Raw genomic sequence first — 12,501 nt, 5'->3', positions numbered from 1 at the left:
ATCCAGAAAATTCTACTTCTATTCCATTGGCTAGAACTAAATTAGATAATGAAATGCAGGGGAGTCTGAGAAATGTAGCCAGGCATATTACCACACCAATTCTAGAATCCTTTGGGAAGCCATAAGAGAATAGTTATAGGACAAGCAGCTGGGATATCTACCTCATCAACTTTCATTCCTTGACTCATATTCTTCATCATGATTTTACTAATTTTAAATTTGGACTTTCTTCTTCATTTTTTTTTCTTCCAATCTGTTTTTGAGGCAAGTGGTATCTAAAAAAAATTTACTAAATAATAGTACTAATAGCTCCTGTGTGCTTAAGAACTGTGCTAATTATATTATCTACGTGTTCCTACTTTATCCTTTAGAAGCATGATGAGATGGGTTCTTCCTTTATATTTATTGTGCCAATGAATGCAGTGATATATGAGAGTGTAAATAACTTGTTGAGATCATCCAGTTTATACATGAGAAACAGAGGTTTCTAACTCTTTTTTGTTTCCAACAGACTCATCTGTTCATTAATTTATATATTCTTTGTCTTGGCCACAGTAAACAAAGCTGCAATGAACATTGGAGCACACGTGTCTTTATCTCTAAATGTTTTCAGATCTTTTGGGTAGATACCCAGGAGAGGGATTGCTGGGTCATATGGCAATTCTATTCGTAATTCTTTGAGGAACCTCCACACTGCCTTCCATAACGGCTGCACCAGTCTGCATTCCCACCAACAGTGTATGAGGGTTCCTTTTTCTCCACAGCCTCTCCAACATTTGTTATTATTTGTCTTGTTGATGATAGCCATTCTGACTGGGGTGAGGTGATATCTCATTGTGGTTTTGATTTGCATTTCTCTGATGATTAGTGATGTTGAGCATTTTTTCATATGTCTATTTGCCATTTGTATGTCCTCTTTGGAGAAATGTCTCTTCAAGTCCTCTGCCCATTTTTCAATTGGGTTGTTTGTTTTTTTGTTGTTGAGTTGCATGAGTTCCTTGTATATTCTGGATACTAGCCCCTTATCAGAGGCACTGTTTGCAAAAATCTTCTCCCATTCAGTTGGTGGCCTCTTTATTTTGTCAATGGTTTCTTTTGCTGTGCAGAAGCTTTTAAGTTTCATATAGTCCCATTCGTTTATTTTAGCTTTTACTTCCATTGCCTTTGGAGTCAAGTTCATAAAATGCTCTTTGAACCCAAGGTCCATAAGTTTACCAAAATGTCCTTCGATAGATGAATGGATTAAGAAGTTGTGGTATATATACACAATGGAATACTATTCGGCAGTAAGAAAAGATGATATAGGAACATTTGTGACAACATGGATGGATCTTGAGAGAGTAATGCTGAGCGAAACAAGTCAGACAGAAAAAGCAGAGAACCATGTGATTTCACTGATATGTGGTATATAAACCAAAAACGACAAAAGAACAAGACAAACAAATGAGAAACAGAAACTCATAGACACAGACAATAGTTTAGTGGTTGCCAGAGGGTAAGGGGGGCGGGGGGTGGGGGGTGGGAGATGAGGGTAAGGGGGATCGAATATATGGTGATGGAAGGAGAACTGGCTCTGGGTGATGAACACACAATGGGATTTATAGATGATGTAATACAGAATTGTACACCTGAAATCTGTGTAATTTTACTAACAATTGTCACCCCAATAAATTTAATTTAAAAAAAAAGAAGAAAAAAAAATTAAAAAAAAAATTTATATATTCTTTCATCCTACATGTAAATGAGTTGATCTATATCACCTTACATCCTTAACTAAGGTAAATAATTTTTGTTTTTGTTTTTTTCCTCCCACCATGGTTGAGCCAGACAAAAACTTTTCAAAATTTCTTCCACCTTTCTCTCACATTTCTCCCTAACTGTAACTTCATTTCATATGAAAACCACAAGCCCTAGATATAGGGGAAAATAGCCTGAATTGGACTTATCACACTGTCGTGTAGCATATTTGGATCAATGTCCATAAACCCATCATGTTTGTAATTATTGTTCAATATTTAGTCTCCCACCATACTGGAAACTCTCTGAGAACAGTCATGGTGTTTGTATTTCTCACAGTTTTAGTTCCAGTTCCAGATAAAAACTAGCATTTATTTCGTCTCTTCATTCATTCGTTCATTCAACAAATTGTTACTTAACAGCTCTTAGGCTTCCTGAACTATCTTAGGAACTGGTATCAGAATAGTGAACAAGGGTCCCATGATTATTGAGTGCTGTGTGAATGGGTAAAGGTAGGCTAAAAAAATAGAAAGATGTGTAATATTTCAGAGAGTTATAACAATAAGGAGAAAATGAAGGGAAAACAGTGAGAGAAAGGGCTGGGATGGGGAATGGAGGAGATGGCTAAATTTCCTCATTGTTAAGGGGGCATTTGATGGAAGAGCACAGGGAAACCAAAGAGCATGCTGTGGGCTTATCTGAGAAGAACATGCCCAGAAAGCAGAGCACTAAGTGCCAAGGGCCGTTGGGGATAGTATGCAAGGGTATACAAAGACAACAAATACAGAGAACATTGTCAAGAACACATCGATGAGTCTGGGTAACAAGTGTAGAGCTTTGGAAAATAAAGAAGAAATCCAGTAGTGAGGTTATTATTTCTAATCCAAGTCTTCACATAGACTCCAAATCTGACCTTAAAAATAATATACATGATTCAAAAGCTAAGAAGCAAATGGAAAGCAATTGGGACTGTGAATCTACCTTTTAGGCTCATGTCCTCAGACACACATTGCGTTACTTGCTCTAAGTATCCTTTTTGCCAACGAGGGGCATCATGTCCTACATGGTTATGGCTAAGCAGGCGTGTTAGGGGCTTTATTTGAAATTGTGATTTCAATAAATCCTTCCCTAAAACACACAAGGGAAGGTAGCTTCCTGGCTCTTTATTTGTGGGTTCAAGGAGATTGTGGCTCAAGATCACAAGAAAATACTGACCAGCAGCATAGAAAAATCTCAAAGTTATGCCATCTTGAAAATGAAACATAGACCAAATTAAGACAGTGTTGTATAGGATGATTTTCAGAAAAAAATAGAAACAAAACAGAAATAGTTTTGTTGCCATTAGTTTTGCAGTTATGGGTAGCCAAAAAAAAAAAAGGAAAATATAGATAGTGGGGAGATGTGGGACAGAGTAAACAAGCACAATAAAATATTTAAAATTATAAAGAACATTAAGATGGGGGTCATAATTGATTCATCAAAATCAGTATCTACTGAGCACCTACTTTGCATAAGGCAGTATCCTAAGAGGTAGAGATGCACATAGTACATACAACAGACAAGGTCCCTGCTCTTGTGGAGCATAATTTTAGGAAAACAACTAAAATCACAAATAGAGAACCAGATATTGTTAGGCATCAGTTTTATAAAAAGAAGCAAAGCAAGTGGATAAGAGTTTTTTTTTTGTTTGTTTGTTCTGTTTGTTTGTTTTTAAATAGAAGAGCCAGAATATAACTTTCTGAAGAAATGACCTTTGAGCAGAGACCTGAGTAAATGGAAGGCAAGATATGTGATCAAGGGATCTCTGTTCGTGCAGAGTGAACAGCAGTTGTATAGGTCTCAAGGTTCGGGCATGTTAGGCATGGTATGTGTTTGGAAAGGTTGGAGTCCAACTAATTTACATTATTATTATTATTATTATTATTATTAATATACCTAAAGCCTCTGGAGAAAAGATTTTGGGAAGGCGTAATTTATAGGGGAAGGCATAAATTCAAGTCTGTATTATGTTGCTGTAATTGTAATTCTAGATTATGGTGGGACCACAAAGTGGATCTTAATTGCCTTTTATTAAGTTTTGTGTTGCTATAACCAATTTTCCTTCTCTGTAAATACATTCTTTCAAATAATTATTAAATACTGACTGTTTGCCAGGCAGTGGCTATTTGCAAATTTGTTAATTTTTGTATTTAGATAGTACCTAAACATGCATTCTGATCTCAAGGGAGTGGAATCAAAAGAGTAAAAGATTGCATCTGAATATTTAAGAAACTCCACTGGGAGGTAGATTGTTTACACATGTAACTGCCACATAAGAGAGAGAGAAGATGGAAGTCATCCAAATAAGGAAGATATCAGTATAGACAGCAGTGATACCAAAGTCTTTCTGGAAGAGGAACAATTTAAGGTTTTGTGTATTTGATCTATTTTCCTAACTTGGTTTCAATCTTCTAACACAGTTGGTAATGAATTTTCCAGGTACATTGGCTGGTACATAAATGAGTATTTTTTAAGAAGTGAATTATAAGGGAAGGGCTATGGCAATTTCAACATGGCAAATTTCAAATTTATGATTTCTTAAATTTATGTGCTTACTACATGATGATGTACAAACTTTTAGCAAAGTATAGAAATAACATTTCACAAAATTGCTTTTTTTCCCCCTTTGTGCTATCTGAAACTTCAGTCAGAATAATGTGAATGTAGATGGTGAATGAATAAAGGAAAGCCATTTTGTGCTCTTAAGTCTGAGTAGAGTCAAAGAACAAAGTCTTTATTTAGTTTATCATTTAGGAATACATAAAATAATATACAGCTATTGAAGATAATTTTAAATATTGAGATAGCTAAAGATGTCATATTACCCATCTGAATCCTGACATCCAGAAATAATCATTAACATTGTCGTTCTAATGATTCTACTTTTGATTCTACTTCTTTCGGTTATTTGCATATATCAATTATCTCTTGTAATAGGAGTAAAAAGATCTTCAGAAAACATTTGTTAAATAAATATCTAAAGGAAGAGCAGTTAAGAAATATGAGTTTCCTTTTATTTGGCTTTTATTTCTAAGACTCATCGTCAACACAGTCACTTGTTTTGACAATTGCCCAGGAGATTATATTTCCTTCAGGTTAAATGTAGAGTTGTTGAAATTTAAACATAGGCTCATTCAATGAAGCTTCTTATAATTGGCAGAAGTATTGACTTAACTAAACATTAGCCTTGGCAAAATAAATTTGAACAGGCAGCCAATTCACAAAATTGCTAATTGTTCTTATTTGACTGTGTATCTTATTTAGCATTTGGTCTTTCACTATGACATTGAGAAATATACAGTCAATCTCATGTCCTTTTAATGTTATTTAAACTTTAGTTCTCTGAATTACTCAAAAGTATAATTCACATGTCAAATATTTCATGTTTCAGTTATTTAAAATAATTTATAACAGTTATTAAAGAATAAGTATATACACACACATTCTCTTTCTCTTTCTCTCTCTCTCTCTTTTTCTTTCTCAGTCGATAACTAAAATAATTTTATTTGTTATACATTCATTCAGTCAATGAATATTTCTGGAATGCAGATGATGGCCTTGAACATAGGACTTTTGAGATATCATTCCTATTTTAAAGAAATGGTTCTCACCCAGGAATGATTATTCCTCCACTCCCTGGGGCGTTTGACCATATATGGAGACATTTTGGTTGTAATGTCTGGTAGGGGTTGGATGCTACTAATATCTAGAGGTTAGAGGTCAGGGATGTTGCTCAATGTCCTGTAATGCACAGGACACCCCACACAACAGTTATCCAGTTCAATCTATCAATATGACTGAGGTTGAGGAATCCCATCTTAAAATATTTCACAGTCTTAGTGGGGGAGGCAGGCCTGCGACTATATCAATGGAATGAAGATTATAATAAGAACCAAGAATAAGTGTTTATGGTAGAGATACATAGGATGTCTGTTTTTCCTGGAAGAGACTGAACGATTTGTGACAGTGATGTTGAGCTGACAGGAGAAGAGAGGACAAGGAGAAATCATTTCAGGAAAAGGCAATAGCTTGAGCAAAGTCATAGAAACATGACACACAAATGGCTTAATTAAGCTGAACTAGACTGGAGTTTGAAGTGGTGGTATGGCCCTGTGAAGAAGAAATCTGGAACAGTAATCAAAAACTCAATTATTAAGATTCAGTTTCTCAAGTTTGGACTTTATCCTATTGGCCGAAGAAATCCATCAGAAAGATCCAGGGGATCAAAGACTATGGATTAGTTATTTAAAAAAAAGAAAAAACAGAAAATAGTGAAAGTACCTCTGGCAGTAAAAGAAAAGTAGGAGAGAACAAAATGGTTAGAGGCATGGATGTCCATTTCACTAATAATTAAATAACACAAGTTAAAAATCCTGAGAGGTGACCTGTCTTAGGAGGACTGAGGTTTGTTGGTAACTGCTGTGTAATGGTAATCCTGAAAAGGCAGAATGGATGGAATTTGCCTCTCTGTGATTTTGCGGGTGAGATATCAAGAAATTCTCAAAAATGAGTTACCTGAAACAAACATTGGAAGTAAACTGATTTGTTGAAGGACAATTACAAGATAAGACAGAGTATCTGAAAATCCCGAATTTTAATTGTTATGTAGAGAAGAAAACTAGCTATTATATGTTTGAATATGTAGTCAGAGACATGGTGGTAACAAGAAAGGTGGCATTGTGAGATAGAACTTAAGGGGCATCTGGCCAGTTTTTTAAATGAAGCTGTACAGAAGAATTCCATTTTCACTTCAAATCAATTCAATTATGAAACAAGTATTTTTGAAACACTTATCTAAGAGTAATAACGGAGGAAGGTGGACTCAGATTCCAGAGTGGAAAAAAAACATTTTAAGAGAAGATCAATAATCAGAGGTGCCAAATCTCACAGAGTTACTAGAACTGGGAAGTAGACCTCAAATGCAGAGTCTGATGTTTTAGTACCTTCAGAGGGGACAGTCCAGGTCACAGGCTCCATGCACAAGGAGGCCGGATGTGTCCTACCGGTAAAAAGCGTTGAGACAGGATGTTCTGCTGCTGTGCCTTTGAAAGTAGGACTTGGAAAATTCTAACCACTGGTCACAAGGGAAAAGGAATCACTTCTGAGAAACTGGCAAAATTATACAGCTCTAAGCAAACTTGTGAGTTCCAAATTTGTATTACTTACGTGGTGTGAGAATGGCAAGTTGAGAAATTAGCAAAGCACCTAATATAAACTCGGTGAAGCTGGTGACGATAGTGAAGCAGTGAATATGATATGGCACACTATGGGTGTGTCTGTAAACTGGGGCCCCCAAAGTGTCCCCATATTAGTCAGCGTGGGCTGCTGTAGCAATACCACAGACGGAGTGGTTTACACAACAGAAATGTGTTTTCTCACAATGCTGGCAGTTGGAAATCCAAGATGTACGTGCCATCAGGGTTGCTTTCTGGTGAGGCATCTCTTCTTGGCTTGCAGACGGCCACCTTTTTGCCATGTCCTCACATGGTCTTTCCTCTGTGCACAAACACTCCTTGTGTCTCTTCCTCCTCTGATAAGGACACCAGTCTCATTGGATTCAGGCCCTAACCTCATGACATCATTAAACCTTAATTACTTCTTTAAAAATCTCTCTCCAAATTGGGTGTTAGGACTTCAACAGATGCATTTGGGGGTGAGAACAATTCAGTTCATAATAACCTCCATGAAGATGACGATTACAATCAAACTTATCATTATAGAGATGTCTCACAGTCATGATGGAGACAAAAAGCCCGATGGGATTATACCTTTAAAGAATGCGTGGAAAATAATTGTCAACCTGCAAGTCTACACTTAGCCAAGCTAGAATTAAAAAGTGCATCTAAATTTAAAAATTTCCTAGCAAAAGTGCTGTGAGAATTAAAAATTCACAGACTGCCACTGAAAAAACTCTTAGAGAATGAGAATCTGTAAGAAGAAATTGAACCCCACCAACCAAAATAAGGTTGATATGGTGAATAAATACACTGATAAACATGTAAGTAAATGTAAGCAAACTAGGACTGTAAAAAATAACATAGACAGACAGACAGACAGACAGACAGATAGGTTTTACAGGGCAAAAGCAAGACAAATTAATGTGGTTGATTAGAAGTTTAGCGTGAATACACTCTAAAGCCCTATTTAGTTTGAGAGATTAGACATATTGATTTTCTATACTTTTAAATTGTGTGTGTGTGTGTGTGTGTGTATGTGTGTGAAAAAAATTATGAGTGAACGTCAACAGAAAAACGAATACTATCCAGACAAAGAAAATGAAAAGGAGGGAGGAATAAAGCGGACCATACCAATCTAATAGTGGGATAAAAATTTGGATATAAATGATAGAGACTCATTAGAGGATAATGATTTTCTCTGGTGAGGAAGGGGCGTAAAAGTGAGGAGGAAAACAAAGTGGGCTTCAATTCTTTTAATAGTTCTTGAAAATTAAATTAGTCCAATAAAGCAAAATGTTAACATTTTGTTAAATCTTTGAATAGACGAGATTTGTTGTTTGTAACCATTCAATGTATTTCTGTACTTTTGAAATGATTATATTAACAAGTTAAAAACGTACATTGGTGTCAGATAAAACTACTTGCTTCTCTCATGCCTCTTATTTACTGTGCAACTTGGGAACAGTTACTCAGTTTCCTTAGGTTTCACTTGCTTAATTTTTAAGTGTGTATAATATTACAATGTTCCCCACTTTCCAGGATTCGTTTTTTTAACAATGTAAAGTTTATGACACAAGACTTGAAGAAATATGTGTCCAATACGTGGTAACTGGTAGAAATAAAGAGGCAGCAGCAACGTGAAACCAAAGGAGAGGAGAGTTTTCAAAAGGGAAAGGAGGTCTTGTTTGTTTCACATGCAAGCGAAGAGTTCAAATTACTGATATTGACCTTGGGATTTAATTCTTATGAGTCACTGATGGAGTTTACCAGAGTGGTTTTGGGGAGATGGGTGAGAGCCGAAGACTGTGGGCATGGGTTGAAGAGGGGAAAGGACAAATAAGAAGATGCTTGCAGTATATTGTTGGAAACCAGGAGGCAAGAAAAAATCACATATTTATTTATAGAAGCAAGAGAGAAAACAGAAGTTTTAAAAATGGGTGTCTGCAAATGTGAACTATTTTAAGTAGTTTGATTGTGGAGGAAAATAGGTCAGTGACTAGAGATAGGTGGTGTGTGTGTGTGTGTGTGTGTGTGTGTGTGTGTGTGTGTAATGATGAAGATTTTGGCCTGTTAACAGACTGAAAGGAGAGGTCCGGTAACAAGGGGGGAAGATCGGAATAGAAACAAAGGTAGAACACTGATGGATTAAGGCCCTAGAAGAGACGAGAGGGGCTGGGATCAAGAACATTGATGGAAGAGTTGACCTTCAGCAAGAGAGAATTACTTGTTCTGAGAATAGAAGGAAGTAGAATGCTAGTGTTGGCGGTGATAAGTGTCTCCATGTGAGGGCAGGACATTGAGAGGCTTTAAGACAGCTTCAAATGTGTCTAGGAAAGATCTGAGGCGGTGTCCTCCACGGAGAAAACGTGTGCACTTTTTGTGATTTTTGTCATTGTTGCTTGTGTGCTTCTTCCCTATCAAGATTGAGGACTCAGGCAGTGAAATACTCTGTGAGGGATGTTTCCTCTGATGGAAAAATTGGATTTGGGCCCAACTCTCTTTCTCTACAAAAGGGTTTTTGTATGTAAACAATCATTGTTGGAGACTTCAAATCACCACACTCATTTCATTAAGTCATGAACAGTCCACAGAGGGGAACGATGTACGAGAGTTACTGGCCAAGCCTTTCGGGAAATAAACAGGAACCAAGACTCCACATTTCCATGTCCTCTACAAAATCAGTCTTCCAAAAATAGACTCATACAAGCTGTAGTCACAGTTGAATATCCTGTTTCTATTATTGCGATGACATAAAATCATTAAACAACTGCTAGTAGTAAAAGCAGTCATGTCTGGTAATAGAATTGCTCTGTGCCCATTCAAATGGATTGCATTTTAAATGACACATAGAGAGCAATGTCCTCCCGAGGGGAGTGACGTGGACTGAGGTGTGACTTCGACAGGCATTTATTAAATGTCCTCTTTTGATATTGCTCCAGGACTTAAGCCCTTAGTTCCGAACAGTTGTGCCAAACTGGCTGGCGTGCATAAGCACAGGTCATAAGATGATTTCAAGGGTTTTTTGAGTCCTCTCCTAAATTTTTAAAATATTTCCTGTGTTTAAAGTAACTGGAAAAAAATATTAAAGGTTTCTCCTATCAAAAGTCAACTCCCTCCCTAAATCTTGCAAGGCTTTTTGTCTAGACTTGTCTTTACATCACATATATCACATAAGGAGAATTATGACTACCTACTGCATGTCAGGCATGTTATCTCAGTTAATCCTCAGAAAACCCAATGAGGTAGAGATTATGGCTGTGGAAAAAATGAGCACACTGACATTGCAAGAATGAATTTAATCTTCCCAAGATCCATCGATATTCAAATTCAGGTCTGAATAAAAAAGAGATTTAAATGAGACATTGAATCAGATGTCTCAAGTTGTGAGAAAGTTTGGACTTTCTCAGGCATTCAAATATCAACTATATAATCAGTAAAGCTGTACTGAGAAACACAATTTGTATGTAATGCCAAAATAGATTTTCTGTCATCCCTGTAAAACTGGCCCCTGGGGCCTCATGTGGTGAGAGATGTAGTTACAAAGCCAATTAATTCCATGGACCAATGGCGCCTGCATCCCACCTTCTAAGAGCAATGGCACAGGAGACCTAACCCTATAAAACAGACACTCTTGTGGAGAGGGACGTGATCAGAGGTGTAGGATGGGAATCTGTTCACCTCCAAGAGAGCTTTATTGGTAGAGGAAATGGATGATTCCCCATGGACAGGCCATATGCCTTTCCATGGTGTCTCATTCTCTTAATGTTATTCATTTAATCCATTGAAGAGTCTCATTCTCTTCACCATAATGAGGTCCTTAGAATAATGAGCGTGTTGATCAAATCAGGACAAAAATACCAGGAAGCTCACACACAGGGACTGATGAAAGAGCGTTGTGTTGGAGGCACTCACGGTGCTGGAGGAATGTGCTCTCCAATTTGCCATTGTGCTTTCAGGGTGGCACACAGGGATCTAGCAAATCTAAGCCCAGGAGTCTTTTTAGAAACTAATTAGGAAAGCAGTAGCCCCTTCGCTGGCATGACTAACAGCTGGAATCCATCACCTATGTGTGTGACAGACATAGCTCCCCTGGTCTGGCAAGTTGGACATCCATAGTTAAGAGAATACAAGCCTGGTTTCTGACAGGGCCTGTGTGCTGGTGTGTAAGCTGTAGTGTCCCAGCTCTTTGACATACTTGATCATGGCTGAGTCTGTTACCTCAGCATTTTACCAGAATTGATTGCTTATGCATTTTGCAATAGCTGACTTCAACATAATCTGCAGAAGGCCAGCTCTTTCTTTGAAAGACTGGCATCTAGGGAATAAGTTTGGGATAAGCCAATTCTTTTCATATTGGCCTGGTTTATCTTCTTATCTCATCATGATGCTTAGTACAGTGTATTATATTATATAACTGTTGAATACAGAAAATAATGCATAGATAAATTAATGAATGAATATGTAGGAAAAAGATATAGTCAGTTGGGCTATCCTCATATCACCTCTCCATTCTGCTCCTTTTCGAGAAGTACAAACAAATGCCTAGATACTAATTAGCAGTCAGCTTCCCAGCAGAAGTCTAACTCTCTATGATACATCTCTCTTCTCTTTTATCTGAAACCCAGATTCACTTAGTCGTCAAATAATCCCTAGGGCATCAACGATGGAGTCACAGATGATAGAATAAGGACTCCCCCTGTCTCTCAATGAAAGCCCTCAAGTTTATTTTCTTGTTCCTGTGATCAAATCTTCCTTATTTGTACTAAAAACAATCCCTTGGAATTAAATCCTAAATTCTAATGATAGCTAGCGTTTTTGAATGTTACAATGTGCAGGTGCTATGACAGACCCTTGACATAGATTATGTCATTTAATCTTCACAGAAACCAAATGAAGTGTTTACTGTCATTATCCCTGTTTGATGAAGAGGACACTGAGGCTCACAGAGAATTAATAACTTGTCTGAGATCATCTAACGTCGAGTAATCAAGAGTGGATGACCTGAAAGTATACACGCCGGCTGGGACCAGTCTTCTATTGAGGGGAAGACTTGCATAGACAGAGCCATAGCAGGTGAGCAAATTTCTTGATGTTGGTTGCACAGGGAACTGGGGAGAACCAGACATCCGACTTGAGAGGGTCCACAGGCATGAGCTGTGGGGTTCATAAGCCACATGGTAGGGGGACACCAGGCCTTGCTCTATGATGGTTTGGACTGAGGTCCTGGCTTTGTGGTTACAGTTCTGTGATGTCACAGGATTGTAGCTGCCAGCCCATCTTCACCCTCAGCATTTATAACTGCCATCTCACCAGTGCATCCCTCAGTGAGATCAGAGTCCAGGATACAAGCCTTTTGTTTATAGTGATATGGCGTTGGACATTCTAGACCTTTCGCTCTTATCTCTCTCATCAGTGTTCCATCAGGATGTCTGCCTTAAGTACTCAGTGGTAGCCAATTTCCGTATCCTCTGGGTTTTCATTTCCAGATATCCCTGTTCTCTGAAGAGAGAGGGAGAGGCAGCTGTCTCTCTGGGAAGCAGGCCTATTG

General features: G+C 37.6%; 1 protein-coding gene across 12 annotated transcripts in view; it reads left to right on the top strand.

Annotated features, from left to right (window-relative positions):
- LRRC4C (leucine rich repeat containing 4C) overlaps positions 1-12,501 on the top strand; it is a 1,083,645-nt gene that overhangs the window by 192,012 nt on the left and 879,132 nt on the right. For all 12 annotated transcript variants that reach the window (XM_074336244.2, XM_074336243.2, XM_074336242.2 and 9 more), the window contains one exon: positions 11,837-12,026. The gene's annotated coding sequence lies outside the window, so the exon portion shown is untranslated. The remainder of the gene's footprint in view (positions 1-11,836; positions 12,027-12,501) is intronic.

The sequence above is a fragment of the Rhinolophus sinicus genome, chromosome 14 (assembly GCF_057876585.1).
Source record: "Rhinolophus sinicus isolate RSI-liver-muscle chromosome 14, RSI-T2T, whole genome shotgun sequence".
NCBI classification, from domain to species: domain Eukaryota; kingdom Metazoa; phylum Chordata; class Mammalia; order Chiroptera; family Rhinolophidae; genus Rhinolophus; species Rhinolophus sinicus.
The sequence above is the reverse complement of the archived record's forward strand: the minus strand, read 5'-3'. Positions and strand labels throughout refer to the sequence as shown.